Raw genomic sequence first — 27937 nt, 5'->3', positions numbered from 1 at the left:
GCAGTGTCAGTGTCCAAAGATTGTGACAAGGAGCCAAGCTATTAACTTAGAATGAACAGAAATCCCAACTATTGTTAAGGTAAGCCATCCATTCCATTCTAAATCCCCCTCTTTATTTAGTTGTTCACAACTGTCTCAAAGATAAATTCCCTGTCTGCTGAAGTAAGTCTCAGCCTAAAAGTAAGTTTGAACAGAAGCCACTGAATTGTTTTGAGTTATAAGAGTAAGGAAAAATTCCTTCTTTTATTAAAAAAAATAGTAATTCTGTCTCTCTCTGGTTTGATAATGTAAAGAAGTCTTCCTTTTTAGAGTTCAAACACATCATAGACGTGGTCCTTAGTGAAGGATGGGATCTTAATTTTTTAATCAAACTTGGCTAAGACATCAGAAATGATCAATAGCACTGAATAGTTATTGTCTGCTGAAACAAAAGCGTTTGTAAATGAGTACTATACATTTTCAGCATAACTCTGCAGCCGGTTACTAAGTAAGGTCCCAATCCTACAGAGACTTAACACACACGCTTAACTTTATGCACTATGCACACTCCCCATTGAAGTCACTGGGATTACTTGCAGTGCATAAATTAAGCACGAGCATAATTATTTGCAGGAATGAGGCCTAAATAGGCTTACACCCGTACATGGGGCTAGGAGACACCTAGACTTTGGGTTCACACGGGCACCGCTCCTCTTTTCCTCTCCTCCTAAGCTATTGACACCTTCATGTCTTCCCCCCGCCTCCAAACCCCCTTGGATTTTCTCATAACAAGCTACATGGCACCACTAGCTGCTGCTCTGCCTCTGACTTAATGTTGGAATTGGACCCTTCTGAATACAGAACCCAGATTCCGAGAATCCTTCCTTGATGCGACACTGGCAACTGCTTTTGCTTTGAGCTAGTGCACTAAGGTGCAGTGTGCTTTCTATGTGGTGGCCGCGTTAGTCTGTACCAGCAAAAGCGACGAGGAGTCCTTGTGGCACCTGAGAGACTAACGAATTTATTTGGGGATAACCTTTCATGGGCTAGAACCCACTTTACCTGCACATTTACCAATGTGATCTGCGCCACCGTGTGCCAGCCGTGCCCCTCTGCCAGGTACACTGGCCAAACCGGACAGTCTCTACGCAAAAGAATAAATGGACACAAATCTGACATCAGGAATTATAACATTCAAAAATCAGTAGGAGAACACTTCAATCTCCCTGGTCACTCAATAACAGACCTAAAAGTGGCAATTCTTCAACAAAACAACTTCAAAAACAAACTCCAACGTGAAACTGCAGAACTGGAATTAATTTGCAAACTGGACACCATCAAATTAGGCCTGAATAAAGACTGGGAGTGGTTGGGTCATTACAAACCCTAAACCGAATTTCCCCCTACTGTTACACACACCTTCTTGCCAACTGTTTGAAATGGGCCACTCTCATTACCACTACAAAAATTATTTTTCCTCCCTTGGTATCTTACTGTTAATTGAATTGTCGCATTAGACTGACCTCACACTTGGTAAGGCAACTCCCATCTGTTCATGTATTTATCACTCCATTCATCTGATGAAGTGGGTTTTAGCCCACAAAAGCTTATGACCAAATAAATTTGTTCGTCTCTAAGGTGCCACAAGGACTCCTCATCCTTTATGCTTTTTATGAAACACCACTGTGCGTACTGTTCAAGCCAACCACCGGGCTTCAGAAGGAGACAAAAACACTGACCTTTTCATCACATGAACAATACGACATATTAGATGTGATACAGATGCCAAGTAGCATTCTGTAGAGATTACAATTATTTTTGTGCTTCATGCTATGGACACAAAACCCAATAAGTCATAGAAAAATCTATTCTGGGAGTCTAGAGTAGCCTCATGCACTCGCTAGTACTGCATACGCTAGGCAGTGAGCTTCATGTCTCTTCCCCAGGAATACCCACCAATGGGGAAAATACGCGCCTCTAACTGTGTATTAGCATTCATGGAATTCAAGGAACATCGTTCCATCAGTGAGGACATTGTGGTGGGGTCTGGCTGAAAAACAACAACAACAACAAAACAGTGGATCTTCTGGGAAGTCTGTGCAGATCCATCCCCCTCACAAGGGTCTCTGGGACCCCACCTCCCAGCAGCCCTTTGGAGCCAAGTGAACCTGGCCTTTGTGCCTATACCTTTCCCTCTTTCCAAAATGGTGTACAAGCAAGGACAGATTAAATCCATGCTTTGCAGAGAGGCGCATTCGCCAGCTGCCCGCTCTAGATGGAAGGTCCATTCACTGTGTCTAGCTCATGCCACAAAAGGTGTGGCTGCCCTGTCCACAGATGTGAAAGGTTTTCTGTCTCCACTTTACTCTCTTCTGTGCTTGTAGTGAAAGAAAACACAGTGAAGTGCTGGCTGACTCTCTTTTTGAAATCTGGGAACATGAGTCACTAGGTTTGCTGAGCCGTAAGTAGATGATCAAACAATGGAATGAACACCTCACCACTATTCCAACACTCATGCACTATAATTTAATTTCTTAAACTTGGTCTCTCCTACTGCCAACCTAAGATAAAATATGATGAAGGAAATAAACTGTTGCATTCAGCCAACTTCTTTGTTGATTCAGCCATACCCAAGTTCAGACATAGAATAAGATTTTATATTTTTCACAATTTAACATGAATATGATTGACAGTATGTATTTAGAGCATTTCACCTTGTACCATAGTCCCAGCTTCTCTTGTTCACAAAATTTTTATCCCTTCATTTTTATAATATGGTAGCTCCTGCAAGACCCACTTAGGATCAGGGTCCCATTGTATTAGGTACTACACAAACATATATACTGCCCCCCTCCCCATGAGCTTACAGTTCAAGAGAACAAAATCTTAGCAACGAACCATAGGAGATGACATCGTTTCTTTATTTCTGCAAATAAAGATTCTGCATGCTGTTGGGAGACAGCATGAAACAATGGAATGTGCACAGGTCAGGGACGCAGGAATTCTTCATGCTAATCAAAAGCTCTGCCACTGACTCACTCTGTGGCTTGAGGCCTATCACTTCACTTCTCTCCTTCAATCGCCCCATATTAATTTTACCTACTTAGATCTCAATCCTGAGCCAATGACAAGTCAATGGTAGTTTAGGCAGTGACATCAACAGAAGCAGGATCAGGTCCTTACCTCAAAAGCGTGTTCTGAGGATGAATTAGTTAATGACTAACATATAAAGCACATATAAGTTCTAATAATATCTAGTGATAGTATCAGACATAAGGTGAAGGTATTTTTAAGATAGAAAGTGCTAACTATAGAGTTTAAATGAAAAACCACTTAAAAAAACCATACTTCCATTTTAAACTTTTATCTACTATTGAGCCAAGTAACACCTTGTACTAGGTTTCAGAGTAGCAGCCGTGTTAGTCTGTATTTGCAAAAAGAAAAGGAGTACTTGTGGCACCTTAGAGACTAACCAATTTATTTGAGCATAAGCTTTCGTGAGCTACAGCTCACTTCATCAGATGCATTCACCTTATACTAATGTCACTGAAAGAGGTTAAAGAAAAAAATAAACTCCACTTTTTCAGTGTATTTACTTAGTGCATTTACAAGTACTTTACGTATAGTCACTTTCACCATTTCCTTCATTATATGTATTAAAGTAGCACCTGTGGGTCCCAACTGAGATCAGGGCCTCTTTACGTTAAGCGCTATACAAGGAGAGAAAAGGGTTGGAAAAAGAAAATATTATTATTCCCATTATACTAACAAGGGGATAGTGAGATTAAGTGACAAGGTCACACAAGAAGCCTATGTAGCTGGAAATAGAACCTAGATCTACTGAGTCCTAGTCGAGGGCCTTAACCACAAGTCTATCCTGCTATTATATAAGCCCCAATCCTGCAAAGATTTATGCACATGCTTAACTTGGCACCTTGTGTGTCAACCTTCAATGGGACTGTTCACAGTACATAAAGTTGAGAGCATTCACAAGTGGCTGTAGGATCAAGATCCTAGGCGGTTTCTCCTCTTGCTTTTTTGGGCCCTTCTTGGAGCAAAAGGCAAACAGGAAAACATTAACAAAAATACAGGATTGTAAAACCACAAATATTAGCAGCACCTGAAATGCCCCCAACTTAAAAAAAAAAAATGACTATGTTTCAAGTTGATGGTGTTGGTTTAACTGTTTTCCCTGTCTTGGTGCTTGAATGCACATTATAATTCAAACATGACTTACAGCACAGTTTAACTATAATCTTATGGGAAAGGTCTCCTTTTGGTAAAAAGTAAGAAGGATGGAATACACTTAATTTATTGCTTAGGAGTACAAGGGCTTTAAGTGATATATTAAAGAAGTTTTAAAAAATGAAAAACTGAAACAAGGTTAAGAGAAAACAAGCATCCTCTCCCTTGAAATAGTCAAATGACAAGTCTGGTTATTCCTAAGGTCATCAAGGCCAAATGTGAGTGATGACCTTCATTAATTCAAGCTTTGTGCTTTTGTTAGGGGACTGTTGCTAATGCATCTGCTCCTCTCAATTTGGGCTGTTTTGGTAACAAAGCACCCAGTGATCATCTAAACCTCATTTGAAGCACCTGTGAACAATTCATTATATCAATATAACAACAGATGAGGAGTAGAGATACTAATAAATAGGTTGTTGAGCAGCTTTTGCTGCCAAGGTTGCTTTATGCAGCAAGAAAATGTTCCCTCCACCCAAAAAAATGGCACTCACTGGGGAGCTGCACTGAGACAGTGGGATCTGTTCCACAACCTGTCAGTACACACATCTGGCATAGGATAAGCACATAAATTAAAATCCCCTCTCTAAACAGTTGCTGAATTTGTGTTCAGTAAATCTGAGAGAGTCCAGCATGATCTGAAACAATTTGTTCTTCGTTCAAATAGCATGAATGTTCTTCAGCTAAGGGTGGCTTTGAAAAAATCTGGGTAATGATTTCTACTAGCCGGGCTTCATAGGATTTAAAATAGATTTGTATAAAGCTGCATATAAAAATAAGGAATTGGTCAACACCTTTAATTATATTTGTACATGATGTAGTTACAGCTAATGTCTGAACTTTTGCTTTTATTAATGCTGTAGTTTAAGAAAATATGGATTTAAAAAAAACCAAAGATTTTGCTACATTTAACATTTACTCAGTCATATTTTATTTAGTCACATTTTACCAATGTCAATGGAAACCAAAGATCAATTGCAATAAAAAGTGTGATTTGTTGATCAGAATCATTGCACAACACAATTTAGTGCAGGTCTTAGAGTACAGTGTATATGGGGAACAATACATTCCCAGGGGTTTGATACCTAACTGGTGAAATACTATACATAGGACAGTTCAGCTACTATGCTTGAAATATGAGAAAACTAGACACATTTTATGTTACCAACAGTATACTGTAAAACTACTGTGGAAACGGAGCAGTGTGCATGTTAAAACACAGGATTCAGAGGCCTCAATTTGTGCTGGAGCAGCCTTGCAGCCTCTCCAATTTTGGAAGCTGGCATGACCATGTTAGGGCAGCCCAAGTTGTGCCTTTGATTCAGTGGTTTCAGCCGATGTTGTGCAAAGAGACCAAAGGGAAATTCTGAATTGAGCCCAGAGTCAGGAGATCTGGGGTCTGCTCCTAGCTCTGCCAGTCTTCCTCTGTGAGCCTGGGAAAGTCACTTAAGCCAAGATCCTCAAAGATATTTAGGAGTCAGAAGTTAGGCACCTAAGTATCTCTTCCGTCTCTATTTTTTCATCTGTAAAATGGGAGCAATAGTACCTAGCTACTCCACAGACATTGTTGAGACACCTAATTCATCAGCACTGATAAAGGGCTTCAAGATCTTCAGACTGAATGTGCAATTAGCTATTACTATTAAATATCTAGCTCTTACAGAAGTGGTGAAACGTTTATTACTATTACTAGGAGGCATACAAAATCTACACTGAAATTTCTCATGGACATCAAACTGTATTGTATGAACAGGCAATTTAACATGTATCACAATTTTGATCACTTTAGATAAAGAATGTAAAATAAAAATAAATGGACAGCAATTACGTATCATCCTCCATGAGAAAGAATTTCTTTAGCAAATGAATTATTATGGCCAGTATAAAAAATTTCAGATCAATATTACAGACTCATGGGGGGGAAAAATCATAATTCTCACTCTAAAAGGTACTCATCAATGCTTTCTTCTAACAGCCATATTAAAAATGGATTTTGAAAAACAAGTAGCTGTCCTTAAATCCTGTTCTATCAATAATAAAAAGGCTTTTTTTCAGATTCACAGTTGTCTGATTGAAAGTTGAGGAACCAAAGTAGAAATAAAGGTATAGAAAAGCGATATGGCCAATAGCTTTATAAATATGGTTTTCATAAATGGTTCCAACTCAGAATCCATCGACAAACCAGAATCCATCAGTCTCTCTCCCATAGAGTTTATCTGTAACAAAACCTATAATGCTACACTACATTGTGGTTTAGCAAATGTGAAATTAAGGCTGTATTTAGAGTTGTTGAGCATTCCCTTATATCACTGAAGTGTAGACAAATTTGCTTTTTATGAAAACACTAAGTACCATTCTAAACATCTGAAATTATGTCTGAAGGACAGTAATTTGAAACTTTCCATTGATCCAAAAATCAATGTAAGCAAGAAACTTAAGGTTTTTTTAATTAATAGTCTCCTGCCCCTAACCCCATCATGGGGTAGCTATGATAGAAATAAACACTGCATGTGAACAAGTATAATCATGTGTAGTTGGGGTATTTTAGTCAGACAAGTGCTCGGATCTCATCTACTTGAAACTGCCTTATACATGAAAGATGTCCATTGATGGCTAGCTGCTTAACTGACTGAGTATATATGATCAGCTACCTCTCAGACTTAAACTGTTATCTGATTTGTCTTCAAAAACAAAATTTATGATGTTCAGGGGACAGCATATTGTAAGAACATCTGGAATAACGTACAATAAACATCATCTGGGCTACAGGAAAATGTGTTCCCACCTGATCAGCAACAACTGAGTCAAATGTTGGAGAATCAGTCCAGTTTGACCAATCCATTTTATTGTTTGTATTATTTTACTACCATATATGTAATTAAAAATAAAAAGATAATTTGTTTTGGTGAGATAGTATTGTAAATTACTTGAGTTAAACTAAAATCTCTAAGGAGAAAATGAGTTCATGAAAATAAATTATAGTGGGAATACTTGCTAAGACTACCAAGAAAAACGGGAATCACGATACACTTTTCTGTGGGAGCATTTGATCATTACATCTGAATCTTTTCAGGACACGCTATGCTATGTTGGATGTGGCTTTGCAAGAAGGATGGAAGAGTAAAACAGGAAATGAAAACTGAAAAAATTTCATTTCGACTCGTATCAAAATGAATTTTTTTCACTTCAAAATGAATGCAAATTATTTTCCCCATTTTCAATTGAACTGAAACAAAAACAAAAACAAAAAAAAGGAAAAATTGGAAACTTCTGAATGATACAAAACATCATTTGTGAATTTTTTGTATTGTTCAAAAAAGTCATTTTTCATTAAAAAATAAGGTTAAAAAATTTCTACCACCTCTAACATCCACTTATGGTCTTCACCTGCTAGTACAGCACAGCATAACTTTGTTTGAGGATAATAACACGAGATTTCAGCTACAGGCTTACACAAAAAGGCCTCCAAATTTGCTGCAAATAGTATTTTACATTTTCAGTGTACTGCACATTTTATGTCAATTTCACCCTTGCTTGGGAGCCTATTTAAGGCTATTGACAAAAATATTTCTACATTTCTTTGGCTGGGTTAAAAGCCGGTTTCAGCACAAAAGGTTTTTTTTCCTAATAGAAGGCTGGAGGGCAACTTTGCCACTTAATCTTTCCCTGAATATGGCCACTTAGCAGGTTGCTTGGGGTAAACAGTGGAAGGGGGAGCCCTGGTGGCAACGGACCAACTATAAGCCTATTTCAGAGTAACAGCCGTGTTAGTCTGTATTCGCAAAAAGAAAAGGAGTACTTGTGGCACCTTAGAGACTAACCAATTTATTTGAGCATAAGCTTTCGTGAGCTACAGCTCACTTCATCGGATGCTTACTGTGGAAAGTGTAGAAGATCTTTTATATACACAAAGCATGAAAAAATACCTCCCCCCACCCCACTCTCCTGCTGGCAATAGCTTATCTAAAGTGACCACTCTCCTTACAATGTGTATGATAATCAAGGTGGGCCATTTCCAGCACAAATCCAGGGTTTAACAAGAACGTCTGAGGTGGAGGGGTTAGGAAAAAACAAGGGGAAATAGGTTACCTTGCATAATGACTTAGCCACTCGCAGTCTCTATTCAAGCCTAAGTTAATTGTATCCAATTTGCAAATGAATTCCAATTCAACAGTCTCTCGCTGGAGTCTGTTTTTGAAGTTTTTTTTGTTGAAGAATTGCAACTTTCATGTCTGTAATCGCGTGACCAGAGAGATTGAAGTGTTCTCCAACTGGTTTATGAATGTTATAATTCTTGACATCTGATTTGTGTCCATTTATTCTTTTACGTAGAGACTGTCCAGTTTGACCAATGTACATGGCAGAGGGGCATTGCTGGCACATGACGGCATATATCACATTGGTGGATGTGCAAGTGAACAAGCCTCTGATAGTGTGGCTGATGTTATTAGGCCCTCTGATGGTGTCCCCTGAATAGATATGTGGGCACAGTTGGCAACGGGCTCTGTTGCAAGGATAGATTCCTGGGTTAGTGGTTCTGTTGTGTGGTATGTGGTTGCTGGTGAGTATTTGCTTCAGGTTGGGGGGCTGTCTGGTGTGTGTGTGTGTGTGTGTGTGTGTGTGTGAGAGAGAGAGAGAGAGAGAGAGAGAGAGAGAGAGATCTCCTGATCCTTTAAATGCCCTGGGAGGAGAGAGGGGGATGCTTCCCTGACGCCAATTCTTCTCCCTGCTTTAGAGATCTGGAAAAAGGCAATCTTGCACCGGCTATATTTCACCCACTGTCTGGATATCCATTGTTGTACCTGTTTATCAAAAGATAGTTTAGAAGGTAGTAGTTGGGGAAACTGAGGTGGAGGGTGTGGTGGAAAGAGACATCATCTGCTAGTGAGTCAAAAGGAGGGATCTAGGCATGTATGCAACCTCTCTCTGGTTTGATTTTGTTTGGCTTTACTCACCCTCTCTCCTACCCCATCTCAGTCATTAATATACCAGCTAACAAAGATTACTCCGGCAGTAATTTTGGGAATCCCAACGTACCCAACGTGACAGCGACTGCAGTCTGCTGGTATTTTTACCACCATGACATCTAGATTAGCTCTGAGCAGGACTGAACCATAATGTGCTAAAAATGCTAGTACTCTGACTTCTTTCCAGCTCCTCTCACCACTGCAGCTGCAATAGTGGAAAATGGTAAGAAGAATTTCAGTGCAGACACAGGCAAAGGGCGATATCGTCCCCTTCTATGCAAAACTGCGCGGAAGGGGGAAATCTGGTACAACAACTATGAGTCTTCACTTGGGGGTATTCACCCCTAAAAAGGAGGGATAAGGGGCAAGGAGCATAGCCTTCCAACTGTAGAGTACAAGAATCTGTGGGGAGAATCCTAGTCCCATCTTTTCCGATTTTGGGACATCCATGTGGACAGTATAGTCCTTTGCATGCTCTCTTAGGCTCTCTCTCCCCTCCCTTTGATGCATGGAGTGCTATCCCTACCACCTCATCTCTGTTTGTGGTTGTGTACCCCTGCTCCCTGCAAGAATAGTAGAAGCTGGAGCTGGTGGGGAATTTTTCAACTGAATGTTTGTTTTTTGTCGGAAAATGCCAGTGGAGAGGAACATTTCGTCTGGAAGGTTGCTCGGGTCCAGGGTGTAATTTCTGGTTAAAACCAGATAAAGAGAGCCTAGAATGTGGGAGAGCCAGGTTCAAACCCCGCCTCTGAAGTAGGGAGTGCAGGGTCTTGAATCTGAGTCTCCCACAACAATGCCCTAACCACTGGGCTGTTGCAGGAGACTGGGTATCTTGCAAAAGATTTTAAAAGGTCCTACTTTCATTGCAATGTGGAATCAAAACAAATTTCAAAACCTCAACATTTTTCACAAAACAGTTATTTTTTTCCAGCTAGCCCTAGTAGAAGTCACAGACTGCAAGTTAATGCTGCAATAAGCAGCACTAGAGGGCAGGATTCCACTGGTCACACGGAGTGACATAGGAGCATGTTGACTAATGCTTCTTCCTACCCCTACCGTCTATGCCGGGGTGGCCAACCTGTGGCTCCGGAGCCCCATGCGGCTCTTCAGACGTTAATATGCGGCTCCTTGTACAGGCACCGAATCCGGGGCTGGAGCGACAGGCGCCAACTTTCCAATGTGCTGGGGGGTGCTCACTGCTCAACCCCTGGCTCTGCCACAGGCCCTGCCCCCACTCCACCCCTTCCCATCCCCTCCCCTGAGCCTGCAGTGCCCTCGCTCCCCATCCCCCAAGCCTCCTGCATGCCACTAAACAGCTGATCAGGAGGTGCGGGGAGGGAGGGAGGGAGGGGGAGGCGCTGATCGGTGTGGCAGCCGGTGGGTGGCAGCTGATGGGGGGCTGTTGACGTACTACTGGGGCTCTTTGGCAAAGTACATTGGTAAATTCTGGATCCTTCTCAGGCTCCGGTTGGCCACCCCTGGCCTATGCTTTCACCCCCACCACGAATGCTCCAAGAATTCTCACAAAGCCCCAATGAAGATTTGTTTATGCCGCGTCCCCCACTTGCTTGGAAGCAAAAACCACGCCCAAAAGGTCTGCGGCCACTTCACAGCCACATTGTGCTCCCCCTGTGCCACAGAACAGAAAGGAGACTCTGATTCTGTGTTTCTGAATGCTACCCATGTTATTGCTGCCCTAGGTCTGCTGTCACCTGTTTCTCCGCCTTTGTCAATTATTATTAAACATTTGTGTGTATATATATATATAGCGTTGTTGTGGCCATGTTGGTCCCAGGATATTAGAGAGACAAGGTAGGCGAAGCAATAGCTTTTACTGGACCAGCTTCTGTTTGTGACAGAGACAAGTTTTCAAGCTACAAGCTACGCAGAGCTCTTCTTCAGATCTGGGAAAGGTACTCCTTGTATTCAGCTATGTGTCTGTCTAATTTGTGTATACAGCCCCATAGGCCTTCATAGAATTTAGCTATGGATATTTACCATCCCATAAACCTTTACAGAAGTGTTTGTAGTAGTCACTATTCTTTGAATTAGGACTCAGGCAATAAAGGTAACTACTGGAAATGGTAAGGATCATGGGTTTAATGGCGCACAGAGTACCCAGTGTTGCAAGAGCAATCTTTTTAAAAGTTATCTTTCTATCCGTTTGACGTACTGCGTGCGAGTTCTGCATGCAAAATGATAATGGGATTTCACCTTAATTAGTGTTTGGTAATGCAGTTTGGTGACTTGTAGGAAGTTTCATGAGTTTGATCTACTGTTGAAGGAATAAGACCTAATTCTATCAATTTTAAGCTATTAGAAAACAGATACAACATTCCCTTTCAGGACACAGTTGTTCTAATTTTAACACCTGGATCCATGAATGACACTATAAAGATTCCATTTGTTAAAATATTAATATAAATATCTGCACGTAAGGGGGAAATAATTAGGTAGTTTTATCTCTTATGACAGAGGAAAAAACCGTTAAAAATTACTTACTTCACTTTAGATAGGCATTGTACGTTAGCTATAAGGAATCCACAGTTCACATGAAAGTGCAATGATAAAAAATGCAGATGCTATGAAACATTTATAGAGAAAGTGCAGGGGAATATGTAGTCTCGAATCTGAAATGACATTTTGGCATAGAACAGATCTCCCACAGGGCAGTTTTGAAACTTCTAGAAATTCTTAAAGTGACATCTTTCAAAATGGACAATCATCAAATACACCTAAGTCGTTACCTTAAAGTGTTTTACTGACAAGATAAACTGAGAATAGGCTAAAATTAACTACCCCGTTTTACAGCGTATAGACCTGATTCTGCAGCCCTTACTCATTGAAGGAGTTCTTACTCATGTGAGCAGTCCCATTGACTTCAGCAAGACTACTTGCATGAGATGTATTGTGCGGAAACATAAAACTGTTATTACAACTAAGACAAAGAAAGAGTAAGTGACTTTCCCAAGGGCAAGGAGCCAGTAGCAGAGGGGGATTTACCAGGAAAGGAGCACCACAGAGATAAATATAGAATTTCAGCAAAGTACAAAAAACTATGGACACAAACAAACCAAAACTAACATGAACCAAACAAAGTCAAGAAAAAGGACAAAGTCAAATCAGAAACCTGCCTCATACATGCAACCATCCAAAGCAAGAGCAAGCCACATTAGCAACTTGCAAAAAGGAAAACTGAAACAACCTTACAGCTTGCTGGGGTACTCGTGTTATCACCTACAGCAGTGGGAGGGGGGAGGGGGGGAAATACCTGACTGTATAACAGAACACGCATGGTGATTGCTTCCTTTTCTGTGGGCTTTGGCTCTGGTGCATTGGATAAGTACCGTATTCTGGCAATACCAGTAGATGGCTTTTAATTTTCTGGAAGAGGTTTTAATCTGCTTTTGTAAAATAAAATAAAAGTGATTTGTATTTAGAATTCTTCCATTGAAAGGGAGGCAGTTGACAAGCCCTAAACCCACCCTCACTGAATTCATTTTTTATTTTCAATCACATTGCTCTCTGCATCCTATTAAAAAAAAAGATATAAATTCTCTTCACAAAGGAGGACTGCAACCATATTATTTTAAATAAAATGCTCAACTTTATGATCTAAAAACACAAAGCTAATACTCTGGGTTCTTCCCTGATCTCTTTTTGCATATTATCTAATCTTTGCTTTTCTCTTCCATTCCTCTGTGCAGACCAATTGCTAAAATGTACAAGAATCTTGGAGCACTCAAGTACAGTACTTCTGAACATTGCAACATTTCATTTGCCTGCCAGATTAGAGCAGACATCTAGAGCAGGGGTGGCCAACCTGAGTGTGAGAAGGAGCCAAAATTTAGCAATGTACATTGCCAAAGAGCCACAGTAATAAGTCAGCAGCCCCCCATCAGCTCCCCACCCCTCGCTCCCAGGGCCTCCCACCCACTGGCAGCCCTGCCAATCAGTGCCTCCCACCCCCCCTTTCCCCTCCCCCCCCCCAATCAGCTGTTCCATGGAGTTCAGGAGGCTCTGGGGGGGAGTGGGAGGAGCGAGGCCATGGCGGACTCGGGGGGGGGGGGGAAGGGGTGGAGCGGGGGCAGGGCCTGCGGCAGAGCCAGGGGTTGAGCAGTGAGCACCCCCCGGCCCATTGGAAAGTTGGCGCTTATAGCTCCAGCCCCGGAGTCGGTGCCTACACAAGGAGCCGCATAGTCACTTCTGAAGAGCCGCATGGGGCTCCGGAGCCACAGGTTGGCCACCCCTGATCTAGAGGGAAAGGATGGCATTGCACAACCAAAATACTGATAGGAAAAAAACCCAGAAAGCGACCCTATAATCATGTAAAGCTACGCTGCTGTCTTTTTTCTATGCTTATCTGTCCTTTCTACTTTGTTTATGGATAGAAAGAATGCGAACTGTGTGTAACCTGCACTCCCTGCTTTTGGGGAGAGAATTCCTTATACAGATAAGCCTCCATGCTCTTACCTACCCCAGAACTTCAAACAGACTGGGTTAACCGGTTCGAACTGGAAGAGATATCACAATGTATGTTGAACCAAGCTATAAAAGCTCATCCCTGTTCTTTGTTCGGGGCTTCACCATTTTCCTCTGAAAAGGAATTGGTGAGCCCTTCAGCTGTCGTATTCGCTAGCAATAAAGTGCCTCACTTTATCAAAGAGCCAAGACTCTGTGTTTTGTTTGGCTAATACAGAAGTCCAGGGAAGGCTACCCTCCTAACCCTAGACGGGAGGGGAACCCTTTTTCCCTAACAATTTGGGGGCTCGTCCGGGATAGCCTCTTCTCCGGACCGGTGGACGGTCGGGACTCTGAATCCTTCTTGCCGGCACCCGGGTTGCTTTAACCCTGAAGGCTTCCCGTCTCGCTTCCACCCGCCGCTTCGGCGAAATAAGGCATCCCGAAGGCACTAGGGTCCGGACCTATTGGTGAACACCGGCCGGTGGGAACTTGGTGAGTTCTGAATTTTTCCTTTGTGATTGTCTAGACAACAGCCGGGGGTCCCGTCTTTGGGAAAAGATGGGGGGGGGGGTCCAGTAGAACTGTTGATCCTTCTACGCCTCTGGGCTATATGTTAAAACATTATGATAGGGATATCAAGGCCTTACAATCGGATGGCAACAAAGCTTTGTATAAGTTTATATTTTTGTGTCAAGGTCCCTGGGTGGGAATGACGCAAGACGACCCGGAACCAGGAAATCGCTGGCCGGGGGAAGGAACATTTGAGTTACATAACATTGTTCAATTACAAAAAGTATTGTATGATTTACAACCGCGGCAACTTAAGTATTCTGATGTATGGATAAGGGAGGCCGAACGGCGCAAAAGTGCCAGTGTAACTACTAGTTTACGTGCTGAGGTAGAAAAGCTTAAAGCCATGCGGCCCCCACCATACAATCCAGAATCTAGTCATGCTGACCAGAAGCTAAAAACGTCAAAGTCTATTTATCCCCAACTCCCATTGAAAGAAGCGGGGGATCCTATACCATTGGAAGAATGTAGCTGGCTATGGGGTGGGGTACCGCAGCCTGACCCTGATGCACCCACTCCCCCAACCGGGGAAAGGAGCGGTCCCACTCTCCCACTAGCTACCAATACCCCCACAATTAACGCAGAGCGGGGGGGCGATCCGGAGGCTGGCACCTCTACCAGGGGGTTGACACGTCCTGATCCGCGACACCCCAGTGATGCAACCCCTGCAAAGACCCGGTCTCACGGTTCTCTAGGCACCCCTAAGGCAAAAGTTCTTGGAGCTGCAATAGCTAGTGCAGTCCAAATGCCTATGCGACAACTGCCGAGCGGTACGGGGGGGACACAGATGGTGTATGTCCCTTTTACCAGCACGGATCTAATGAATTGGTCATCTACTTTTCCCTCATTTCGACAGTGTCCGGAAGAATTTATTAAAAAGTTAAAGGGTATTTTCACAATGTATAATTGTAATTATGACGATGTGGAAATGATTTTAAATCAAGTGCTAAGCGAGGGTGAGAAGGAAACGGTGTATAAGAAAGCTAGAGAGACAGTGCAAGGCAGGGCGGCTTATCCGCAAGAGAAACCTGAAATGGATTGGGATGTTCCAGAGACCGTTCAAGAGTGGGATAAAATGAGAAAGCGAATCTTAGAAGCATTAGAGGATATGTCTAAGCCTGTGTATGATTGGGGAAAAGTAGATGCATGTGTTCAAAAGCACGATGAGCACCCAGGGGAATTCTTCCACCGCCTTTGTAAGGTTTTGAAAAACCACGGCGGCTTAGATCCAACCTCCCCTGTAGCGAAAACACAAGTGATCGGCCAGTATGTAAAAAATTTATTACCATTCGCTCGGAAGTATGTGTGTAGTCAACCAGCTTATGAAAACAAAACGCTGGAGGAGGTGGTGGGGTTAGCAGCCCATGCCTGGAGGAATAGGAAGGAATTAGACACTAGGAGGTCCGAAAAGCTCCTTAATCTGCAGTTGCAAGGTTTCCAAGACGGCTCTCGGGGACGGGATGCAAGCCGCAGGAGGGGAGGCTTTCGGGGACGAGGCGGAAGAGGAGGCAGCTCTACCCAGGGATGGGGATCACAAGGTCAGAGCTTCCAGCCACGGCCCGGGAGGGCAGGGCCAGATGAGTGCCGGCGGTGCCGACAAAAAGGACACTGGGCTGCCCAGTGCCCAAATTACCCCCTCCAGCCAGCTGACCCTCTTATGCAAGCCTACCAGAGGGTACAGGAAAGGGGGGGAGAAAAAGGAAGTACTGATTGAAAGCTAGCCACCCACAATGCTTCGTCCCCCTCGCCAGGAACCCCCTCCGCTTCTTGGACAGTGCAGTTGGATGCAAACCACCCGGAGCTTCCAGTTGTAGTGGGAGGAAAAACTTATTCAATGTTAATCGACACCGGGGCAGATAGAAGTACTCTACAGGACCCCACCCTTCCTACCACTTCTGCAACCGTAAAAGCTATAGGCGTTGGTGGCACCGTGTGCGCCCTTCCTCTAACTGCGGAGCAAACGGTCCAGCTTGGCCCGTTATCAGAGGATCATAGCTTTTTAATTGCAACTTCCTGTCCTGCAAATTTATTAGGTAGAGATCTGTTATGTAAACTACGAGCAACTATAACTTGCAGCCCGGAGGGGCTATATCTCTCAGTCCCTACTTCGGTCCCTGAAGCTACGGTAATGGCATTGTTAGCCACTACACCCACCGCCCCCTTTGTCCCTGCTGAGTTATCTGATATTCCTGAAGCATTGTGGGCCTCGGCGTCCACTGAAACTGGACTTTTAAAGTCAGCAGAACCGGTGTATATCAATTACCGTACAGATGTCCCTCTGCCCCAAAAAAATGCAATATCCATTGCCTAAAGAGGCCATAGAGGGCATTCGGCCAGTCCTACAACAGCTTTTAACTCAAGGAATCATTAAGGAGGCTACCAGCCCTTGCAATACACCTATTCTTCCTGTTAAGAAACCCAAGCCTGGCCCCGATGGCAAACCGGTTTACCGTTTCGTGCATGACCTCCGACTGATTAATGCTATTGTGATCCCGAGAGCTCCGGTTGTTCCCAATCCAGCAACTATTTTAACTGCTATTCCCCCAGGGGCTACTTATTTTACTGTGATTGATCTGTCTTCAGCATTTTTCAGCATCCCTGTGCACCCAGACTCACAGTTCCTATTTGCCTTTACCTTTGACGGATGTCAATACGTATGGACCCGCCTCCCTCAGGGCTACAGGGAGAGCCCTACCATCTTCAGCCAGTATTTAAAGCGAGATCTGGACTCTATTTCGTTGACTATGGGTTCTTCTTTGATTCAATACGTTGATGATCTGTTATTGTGCTCTACAGCCAAGGCTGCCTGTGTACAGGACACTCGAATCCTTCTTTTTGCATTGGCCGAAAAAGGTCACAAGGTGGCACTCTCCAAGCTACAGTTTGCCCAACCCGAGGTGGAATATTTGGGGCATCGTATTTCATATGCTTCTACTGCACTTACTCAGGACAGGATTGAAAGCGTTCTGAGTATGCCAAGGCCTACCACTAAAAAGCAACTCCGCCAGTTACTGGGAGCAAGTGGCTATTGTAGAGCCTGGATTCCGGCTTATGCAGAGTTAGTGCACCCCCTCACCGATTTGCTGCTGGATTCCGTTCCCGAACCCTTACCATGGACGACTCTACACAATAACGCCCTCACCGCCCTCAAACAAGCATTAACTTCTGCACCAGCCCTGGGCAGACCGGATTACGCAAAGCCTTTCACCTTATTTTGCCATGAACAATCTGGCACGGCGTCTGGTGTGCTAACTCAGCCCTTTGGGCCTGGCCAGCGACCGGTGGCTTATTTTTCGGTCCTTCTTGACCCAGTGGCTCAGGGTCTTCCGCCCTGTCTCCGCGCTGTTGCGGCTGCCGCCGTGTTGGTCGAGAAAGCTTCGGGGCTTACCTTGGGCCACCCTCTTCTAGTTCAAGTGCCTCATGCCGTTGCAGCACTTCTTAATCGTGGATCCACGCAGCACCTCACAGCAGCCAGACTGACCAGGTACGAATTGGCCTTGCTCGCCAATCAGGCTGTTACCCTACGCCGCTGCGAAGTCCTGAATCCTGCAACCCTTTTGCCTCTGCCTGAGGATGGGGAACCCCATAATTGCCTCCACGTGGTGGATTTGATCTCCACGCCTCGTCCTGACCTCTCTGATATTCCATTGCAGAATCCTGACCTCCAATTATTTTGTGATGGTTCCGCCTGTCGGGACGAGTTTGGGGCCTTGCGAGTTGGCTATGCAATTGTTACCCTGATGGCAACGCTTGAAGCGCATGCCTTACCTACACAAAAGTCAGCGCAAGCAGCAGAACTTGTGGTGCTTGTTAGGGCCTGTCAATTAGCTGAAAACAAAACTGTGGCCATCTATACTGACTCCAAATATGCCTTTTCGGTATGCCACTCTACTGGACAACTTTGGAAGCATCGTGGGTTCCTTACCTCCAGCGGCTCTCAGATCTCCCATGTTGCCTTGATTTCTGCCTTGTTAGAGGCTATTCAACTTCCTGCAGCTGTTTCGGTTACACACTGTAAGGGCCACTCCCGCGCCTCGGACGAGGTTTCCAAGGGAAATGCTGCAGCCGATTCGGCGGCCCGTCATGCTGCCCTCTGTGGGGCTCCAGCCCCTTTTCCTTTTTTGGCACCCCTGCTACTGCAACCAGTGACGCCAGCCGTTTTGCTCTCTGCCCAGCAGACGACGCCCCCGGCCGAAGTTAGCCGTTGGAAATCCATTGGATGCCACCTAAATGAGGACAACCTCTATGTCAGCCCGGACGGTCGTCCGGTTCTCCCAAGACAACTCCTCCCTCAGGTTTCCCAGGCACTCCACCTGGCCTCGCACCTGGGAAAGGGGGGATTAGTGGCTCAAATGGAGAAGTTGTTTTTTGCTCCGGGGGTCCATGCAGCTGCGAAGACCGTCACTGCACAGTGTGAATTGTGTCAACGGTACAATCACCAAGGAGCAGTCAAACCACAAGCTATGGGACATTGCAAACTGCCTGAGTACCCATTTGCTGTGGTCCAGATGGACTTCATGGACTTACCACCAGTGACAGGACTAAAACACTTGCTTGTCCTGGTTGATCTTTTTTCAGGGTGGGTTGAGGCTTTCCCCACTCGAAGGGCAGATGCAGTATCCGTAGCGAAGTGTCTCCTCAAGGAGATAGTGCCCCGCTTCGGGATAATGACTCGTTTGGAAAGTGACCAAGGCCCCCATTTCACTTCCCAAATTATTCAACACTTAGCAAAGGCCCTCGGCATAAAACAAGCCTTGCATACCCCCTATCATCCACAAAGTTCAGGAAAAGTAGAAAGGGTGAATGGGCTGATAAAAACCCAATTGGCAAAGCTATGCGAGCAGACTGGATTAAAGTGGCCTGAAGTGTTACCCATAGTGTTAACCAATCTTCGTAATACACCCATAGGAAGCATTCGTTGACACCGTTCGAAATTCTATTTGGCCGACCCTTGCCGATTCCTCTAACCAGTGTAGACGGGTTTGCCCCAGCAAAAACTTCATTAATGGCTGGGCAAGATAAGTTGGCGGGTTATTGTCACATGTTGCAAGATGCCTTGAGTGATGCATGGGCCAGAGTAAAAGATGCCCAACCTTTACCGCTTGATACTTGTGCGCACTCTCTTTTTCCAGGAGACTTTGTCTGTGTTAAAATCCATCGAAGGAAGCATTGCCTGGAACCAAGGTGGTCGGCCCCGGCCCAAGTCCTTCTGACTACTCCAACTGCAGTGAAGGTCGAGGGCATCGATAGATGGGTGCACTGCAGCCACTGTAAAAAGGTTCCTGCTCCAACATCCCCAACGACTCCCATCACGACCGCCGCTTCTACATGAACTGGGTACCGGTCAATCAGCGGAATCAGAAGCAGTTACAGAACTCTGGAGTATTAGTATACTGTTACAAATATTGTATTAATATTATTTTTTTTTAGAGTTGTTAGTAGCTGGTAGTGTTTATAATGTATGTATGGCTATGGGCGTTAACCTGGACCTCTGCCCTGGGGGGTTGGGATAAAAATACGTTTCTACAATTAGCCCAAAATTTAACCAACGCATGGAATGTTAGTGACTGTTGGGTGTGTTCCCACTTCTCTTCCCATTCACTGCAAGGGTTCCCCATTTTGCCGGTTCCAGCACTCCTCAATTCTTGGCAAAATGGTTTGGCGTGGTACGGCCAAAAGGGAAAAAGGGGAAGGGGACCCATAGATTTTAGGACCTGGATCCCGAACCATCGCCCAGACTTGCTCGTTAAGGCCCCCTTGTGCGTAGAAAAGAGGTCGCTACGCACCCGAGGCAAAACTACTCTGGGAAAATACCCGAAAACCCACTGTGAGAAAATTCTAATTTTGGGAAACAATGCAAGTACTACTCTTTTGCTGTATCCCAATGGTACTGAGGTAGCCAACTATGCCCGTGCTGGAGGCTATGTGGGGTACATTCTCAGAGAAAATGCGACTCAATTTGCCGGCCTTACATTATGGAAATGGGGGGGAATAGGACCCAATCCTGATGATGCTGCATCCCTGGTGGGACGATTGCAGGAAGTATCTCAGAACTCAGGGGGCAATAAAGGCAACTATAGCATAGTATTAGGAGATCATCACTTATGGTGGGTATGTGGCACTTGGGCAGGAAAGACCTTGCCCCCAAGGTGGTTGGGAAGATGCACGGTGGCCTTTGCCTGGCCAGGAGGGATGCATCGTAGAGACTTAATAGAAATCAGAGACACAACCCGACGAACCCGTCGAGATACCAGTTATAATCCTATTGTCGAGGAAGGCAGTACAGGTATGCGCGCCTTCCGTATTCTGTTTCCGTGGGTGGGGGTGGGCCAACTTGAATACGCGCTAAAAAATATGTCAGCCGAAATGGAAATATTTACTAACGCCACTCGAGATGCAATCCAAGCTTTGCAAGAAGAAATAAGCTCACTAGCTCGCTACAGTATGCAAAACAGGTTGGCCCTGGATCAGCTTTTAAGTGCACAGGGAGGGGTGTGCACATTTCTCAATGCCACATGCTGCCTTTATGTAAATCAAAGCGGACGCATAGTCACAGATACTAACATAATTGCAAACGTGTCAGCCTTCTTTCATAAGCAGGCCTCTATTTCTCCCAGTGTGGGCTTTGACTTGTGGGGCTGGCTCACCAGCTGGTTGCCTAACTTTGGATGGCTAAAAACCTTGTTTGTGTATGGAGTGGGATTCCTTATGATTGTGGGTCTGCTGTTTTGCTGTGCGTCCAGTTGTTGTGCTCTCTTCCACCGGGTATGTACCAAAACCATGAGCCCAGCAAAGATACTATATGTAAAGAAGGGTGGTGTTAACCAAGATGAGAAACACATGAACATGTTAAACAATGAATAATGAGCCATGTAAGATAATTATCTTCAGGCTCAAAGGGGGGAACTGATAGGAAAAAAACCCAGAAAGCGACCCTATAATCATGTAAAGCTACGCTGCTGTCTTTTTTCTATGCTTATCTGTCCTTTCTACTTTGTTTATGGATAGAAAGAATGCGAACTGTGTGTAACCTGCACTCCCTGCTTTTGGGGAGAGAATTCCTTATACAGATAAGCCTCCATGCTCTTACCTACCCCAGAACTTCAAACAGACTGGGTTAACCGGTTCGAACTGGAAGAGATATCACAATGTATGTTGAACCAAGCTATAAAAGCTCATCCCTGTTCTTTGTTCGGGGCTTCACCATTTTCCTCTGAAAAGGAATTGGTGAGCCCTTCAGCTGTCGTATTCGCTAGCAATAAAGTGCCTCACTTTATCAAAGAGCCAAGACTCTGTGTTTTGTTTGGCTAATACAGAAGTCCAGGGAAGGCTACCCTCCTAACCCTAGACGGGAGGGGAACCCTTTTTCCCTAACAATACAATGGGTAGAGTTAGTTTTAGGCACTCTACATCATCTGGCTATTGTTTCTTGGAGATAAAAGTATCCACAACATTTCACAATCCACATCCTGAGTCACTTTTTTATTTTATGAATGGAATTATGAATGCAGAGTTCTGACTTCATGGGATCTTACACAACTTCCCAAACTGGATACAAACTACTGGTTCATCAAGTCTGGTATTCCATCTTCTGCAGTGGACAATTGTTGATGCTTCAAAGGGAGTCAAAATGCAATTGTACAATTGCTGTGAATGGAGGAAAAAATGTACAGCCAAAAGGTTCCTTACGATGACAGTATGTCATTAAACACCAGGAAGGGAACAGAATTGTAAGGAGTTTGCACCCTTACAGCAATTGAATGCAAAAGAATTAAAATTTGGCAACCATAGCTCTCATCACTACACACCCTTATAGCAACCAATGTTTCTTTTGCAACAGATATTTACTCAAGACTATCTCAGATATTTGTGTACTCTTAGAGCATGTCTACACTACAGACTTGAGTTGACCTATGTTAGGTTGACTTAGAGCCACCACAGTAATTACTGTGGTGACCGATGTCCACACTACCCTCAGTCGGTGGCAGGCGTCATCCTCACGAGTGCTTCCAGAGTGTGGGGGCTGGGAGCCAGGGCTCTCAGTTCCATGCAGCTCCCCGCCAGGAGGCCAGCTACCCCCGGGCTCTTGGCTCCCTTCACCCAGCTGAGAATGGGGGCCAGTCACTGGGGCTTCTTGCCTCCTTGAGCAGGGAACCAGGGGCATCCTGCCCGGATTTCTTGTTAATTTCATGGCTCCAGGATGGAGCACTGAAATTGACAAGACAACCAAAAGCTAGTTTGCATCCTCCTAACTGCGTACTGTAGACCAGGCCTTAGTATTCTCTGATGTATAGTTTCTCAACTGGTAGGAAATTGTCACAGCTCCATTGAAGTTAATGAAGGCAAGACAATTTACATCAGCTGAGGATCTGTCCCAATGTTTACATATGTATTTATCTTGTTTAATTCTTTCATACTTTTAGCGTGAATTTAGGTTTCCAAAATGTGCTTACCTGCTAGACCTGGAGCCTAAAGCAGCCTTGAGCAGGACAAGCTTTCCCTTCATTGTATCTCAACCCATTTTGCCATTGCTTTCAAGAGGAACAGGACTTACTTTATTATTATTATTTATATAAAAAAAGAAACTATTTTGAATACAGTGTGCACTGAGCTAGCTTCTGATGTGGTGTAAATCCTGAGTAACTCCACTGATTTCAATGATGCTGGGACTACATTGATGTATCTCAAAACAGAATGTGATCCATCTCTGTCACGACTAGAATTCTGCTAACTCAAAAATAGAACTGACTACAGATGAAAGGCTTTGAGCTATATTAGTTTACATAGTTCTATGTGTAACCCACACACCTACTGGGTATGGTGTTCTGTCCCCTCTAGTGGCACTGAGACAGAGACAGAAAGAGATTAATGAGTCTGCCTTACAGGCTTAGCTAAACAGCCAGTTGGCTTTTTGCTCATGCGGTAGAGGCTTATACATTAAGCTCCAGAGATCCCAGGTTCGATCCAGCTCACTGACATCCAGGGTTTGTCGGCATTACATATGCACAAACCAAACATAACTAGGCTGACTTCACTGTGCTCTTAAATGCAATGATGGTCGTGAATTTTTACATCTTCTCTGTTATTAATGGCTTACATGTAATAATTGTGATATTATTTCAGCTTCCTATGAAAGTACAATATTAATAGAAATGGAAAACTAAAATATAAAAAAGACAGATTCATAAAATATCCCATAATGCAGATTTGCTTCCCTTCCTGCAAGCAAAGAATTGAATGTGATCTCACAGAATTAGTTATTTAGAATGCTAAAGGTAATATTTGTGTTTTAGGAGCTAAGAAGAAAGACGTTCAGCTATAGGTAGGGATTCTCTACACTCCAGTATTTCCTAGGAACAGCCTAATGGGAAAGGTCTCTAATTTGTTTAACTCTCTTATTTTTTTGAAAATAAATGGAAAGAAAATCTCTCATTTAGTGGGTTTCTGAAAATGTTATTTTCACTGTCAAAGCTAGGATGCCAAATGAAGCATCAGGAAAAGCAGAATCTCACATCTGTCATATAGGGATGGTGTGCAGATAACAGATTAGGAGGTTTGAGCTAAAATTAGGCCAACACTAAAGCCTCAGACACTGGACTTCAGAATCTGAGCCTGGTTCTGAATTTGTTGCTGAGCCCATCCCTGTAATTGCCTGAACCAAAACCCAGCTCCAAACATACTCAGACTTTGTGGTGGGGAGTAGTTTGGAGACAGGATCCGTATCTGAATTTTGCCTCTTGGGATCGTCTTCGGCACTGAAGACGGCCAGAGCTGTGACTGGATACTCTTCATAACTACCAGCCAAACACACCATACATTTATGTGGCTTCCTCTCCAACTTCATAGAGTCATGCACCCAGCGCTTCCCCCGGGAACCCACACATGAAGAGAATTTCCAATGCATGTATCAGCAGACCAGAGGTATCTGCTTGTTGAACCACTGTAGTAAAGGTAAAATGATAATCTTGGTCCTCATGCACACTCACGTAAAAATGGACTAACATCATTGACTTTATTGGGGTCACTTAAGGTTTACACCAACAAACATGGGAGCAGCATTTAGGCCATGGGTACTGCTTTGTGTGGTTCAACAGGGCGTATTTGACCTGTGGACTCAACTTTGGCCTCTTGAGCTTTAAAAATGCCTCCCCCACTTCTGTAAAGTATGTTTTGCAATTAAATAAGAAGATGTGCCACATAAAACTGTTCAGAAGGGCTTCTTTGCTTTCCCCAGAAGCTTCTTTAGTTTATAAGCTCCCTTATTACAGAGCTATTAAAAACTTTAATGATTTAAATGGCACTGTAGATTTCAGGCAAATCATTTCCCTCCCCTAGCCAGTTCTAGACCTACAGGCTACTCATGTAGAAGTTATAGGAATTCTTCAATAAATGTTTGATGGTATTCAATTTAATATTTTTATTTTAGCTAGAAATTTCTCAGCAAATATTAAAGCTTTTGCAAAAAAATTAAAAAATCACCTACTAAGACGTAACTAATACTTATTTTAGCCCCAGGCAATATTTTAAATATCGTTGGCTCTATAATCACATTAACTTTTAATACTATCAAGCTCAGATAAATCATTTTTGCATCCTGTTTCTTCCTATAGGCCCTGGATGCCATCTGAATAGCAAAATGCAATTCCATTTTTGGGATTATTATCCGATGAGATAAAGACATTTAAGAAAGAACACATTGCAAAAGCCACACTAGTAGAAAGCTCAGTGAAGTAAACATCTGACCCTTATGGGTAAACACCTCTTCTAATTTGATTCTATTTATAGGTCAGCTAGTTTTATTTTGAGACACAAGAGATTTACTAGGGAAATTCATTACTGCCACTCACTCCGATTTTCTTTCTCAATATAATTAAGCTTTGCTAATTGTCTATCATGATTAAAATCATTCCAGTAACAACCTTGTTTCCTCTTTTGGCTGTGCTCCAAACTCTTAATAGCTCTTGTTTGAGGGCAGTTCATCCTGTACATTGCTTAACTTGAGAAACTTCTTATAGCCACACACTTGGGGTGAAATCCTGGCCCCACCAGAGCCAGTGGGAGTTTTGCTGGTGACTTCATTGGGACCAAAATTTCACCCTGGGATTCTGCAAGGGGAAGAAGACTGATATGCCAGAAAAAAGTGACCAACAGTTGTATTTCAGATAGAAAGCAAAATTAAAAGACTGATCCAAATTCATTCTTATGGGTAGAACAAATGACTTCCTAGCATAGAAAAAGATGGTCTGTGGATGTTGGAATGAATTATTACTCTGGGGCTTTATTAGCCTCTTGGCAATACAGAGCAGATGTAAGAAGTAGAAATTCTGCTGGAATGATGGAGGAAGGAGAGGGAAAGAGAGGAGAGGAGAGGAGAATGCTTTTCATAGCATTCATTCCTGTTCTGCAGCTTCAGCCCTCTCAGTGAAAAACGAAAGGGAGGAATGGATGCAGGTGTGGGCAGTGGGTCAAAGGTAGCATGGCTCTTGAGTGAAACGTGGTGCCAGATGGAAGAGGGGCCCCAAAAGCAGCTTGGTGGGAATGCCCTGTTGAGACTCCAAGAAGCCAGGGACAGGATGTAAGATGAATCCTTGCCCCCTTCATACACTCATATATCTCCTATCCTGAAGACTGGAACTCAGGAGATGTGTGTTCAGTTCTTGCTTCTGCTACAGACTTCCCATGTTTGGCCTTGGACAAATCTCTTAATCTCTCTGCACCTCAGCTCCCCATCAGTAAAATGGGGATGATAATGCTTCCTTTCACGTACCCTTTGTTTAGATTGTAAGTTCTTTGGGAAAGGGCCTCTCTCTCATGCGTTTGCACATTGCCTAGCCCTATATCAGGTGATACTGTAATACAAACAAACAACAGACCATGCTGAGTATTTAATAGTAAGTTTTCCCCTGTAATGTTTTTTTTTTCCCCTGTGGCAGCAGATAATTTGGCCTTTTGTCATTATTCTGTTAAGTAAGGAGAAGGTCTTATCAAAGATTAAGTGTGTAATAAAGTGGTCATCAACGGGTTAAGTGGGTTACTCAGAGTACTATGGGTTGGAGCCATGCTCCACCCATCCCTTATTTTCTGTTTTTGTTCATGTGTGTTCCCCCCCCCCCCCGCACTCTGTACATAGTTGAATAAAGCAGCCCTCCCAGCCTGCAGTACTTTAAGTAAAGAGTGTTTCTCTGTGCAGTGGCAGAGCCAGGTTTTAGAACCGGGGGGTGATGGGTCAATGATGGTGCCACTTTCAATTATACCTATTGCCAGCAGTGGAAGCAGGCTCCCTAGTCAATGGGTGTGTCTCAGTTCAGGGCACCAGCACCTGTATTTCCCCTCTGTGGTGTAGCAAGGGCTCCAGGCTCCTTAGCCACCTCTCCTCCTCCTGAGCTGGGTTTCTCTAGGCTGCACAGTTCCCTGCCTACACGGTGAGTTACCCACTCTAAACAGGGCTGCATTCGTGCTTTACTTTCTCTTCAAAGGCTAGGAACAGGTTAATTGTCCACAGTTATAAGTTACCACACAGCTCTTTCTAAGCAAGCACATTTATTCTTAAGGTGAAAGCATTACAGAGAAAACACATTTAAACATTAAAAGAGCCTACACACATACTAAACCCCCCCTCCCAGATATCACACCAAAATCCAACCAGGGCTCTGGCAGGTGTCAGTCCTTAAAACCTTTTTGCAAGTATTGGGCCTGCCCCCTTGGACTGAAGGTTCTGTCCACTTCCTGGATCAGTTTAAACTCAGGCTATTTATCCAAAAGTCCTTTGTTTGTTTGTTTGTTTGTTGTTCTCCAGAGAATCCAGTTTGCACCAGTATATGTGAGGATGTGAGGGAGATTCCCAAACATGAGCCATTCTTTTTAGATGAGAAATCTGAGGAACTGTCCTAGATTGAGGTGTCATTGGAGGAGGTTTTGGAACAAATAAATAAACTAAACAGTAATAAGTCACAGGACCAGATGGTATTCACCCAAGAGTTCTGAAGGAACTCAAATGTGAAATTGCAGAACTACTAACTATACTCCGTAATCTATCATTTAATCAGCTTCTGTACCAAATGACTGGAGGACAGCTAATGTGATGCCAATTTTTAAAAAGGGCTCCAAAGGTGATCCCAGCAATTACAGGCTGGTAAGCCTGATTTCAGTACCAGGAAAACTGGTTGAAACAATAGTCAAGAACAATATTGTCAGACACATAGATGAACATAATTTGTTGGGGAAGAGTCAACATGGTTTTTGTAAAGGGAAATCATGCCTCACAAATCTGCTAGAATTCGTGGAGGGGGTCAACAAGCATGTGGACAAGGGGGATCCGGTGGATATAGTGTACTTAGATTTTCAGAAAGCCTTTGACAAGGACCCTAACCAAAGGCTGTTAAGCAAAGTAACCTGTCATGGGATAAGAGGGAAGAGCCTCTCATGGATTGGTAACAAGATAGGAAACAAAGGGTAGGAATAAATGGTCAGTTTTCAGAATGGAGAGAAGTAAATAGTGGTGTCCCCCAGGGGTCTGTAGTGGGACCAGTCCTAGTCAACATATTCATAAATGATCTGGGAAAACGGGTAAACACTGAGGTGGCAAAATTTGCCAATGATACAAAACTACTCAAGATAGTTAAGTCCCAGGCAGCCTGTGAAGAGCTACAAAAGGATCTCTCAAAACTGGGTGACTGGGCAACAAAATGGCAGATGAAATTCAGTGTGGATAAATG

At 43.7% G+C, this 27937-nt stretch overlaps 1 protein-coding gene and 1 long non-coding RNA gene across 2 annotated transcripts in view; one reads left to right on the top strand and one right to left on the bottom strand.

Annotated features, from left to right (window-relative positions):
- Positions 1 to 27937, bottom strand: part of DAB1 (DAB adaptor protein 1) — a 685851-nt gene that overhangs the window by 283051 nt on the left and 374863 nt on the right. The window lies entirely within an intron of this gene.
- On the top strand, positions 13485 to 21503 carry LOC311524804. Its single transcript, XR_014712620.1, has 2 exons — positions 13485 to 14144; positions 19355 to 21503. It is a non-coding gene; the product is annotated as an uncharacterized lncRNA (long non-coding RNA).

Source organism: Lepidochelys olivacea, assembly GCF_965140295.1.
Source record: "Lepidochelys olivacea isolate rLepOli2 genome assembly, chromosome: 8".
In the NCBI taxonomy this organism is placed as follows: domain Eukaryota; kingdom Metazoa; phylum Chordata; order Testudines; family Cheloniidae; genus Lepidochelys; species Lepidochelys olivacea.
This window is presented reverse-complemented; position numbering and strand designations above follow the sequence as displayed.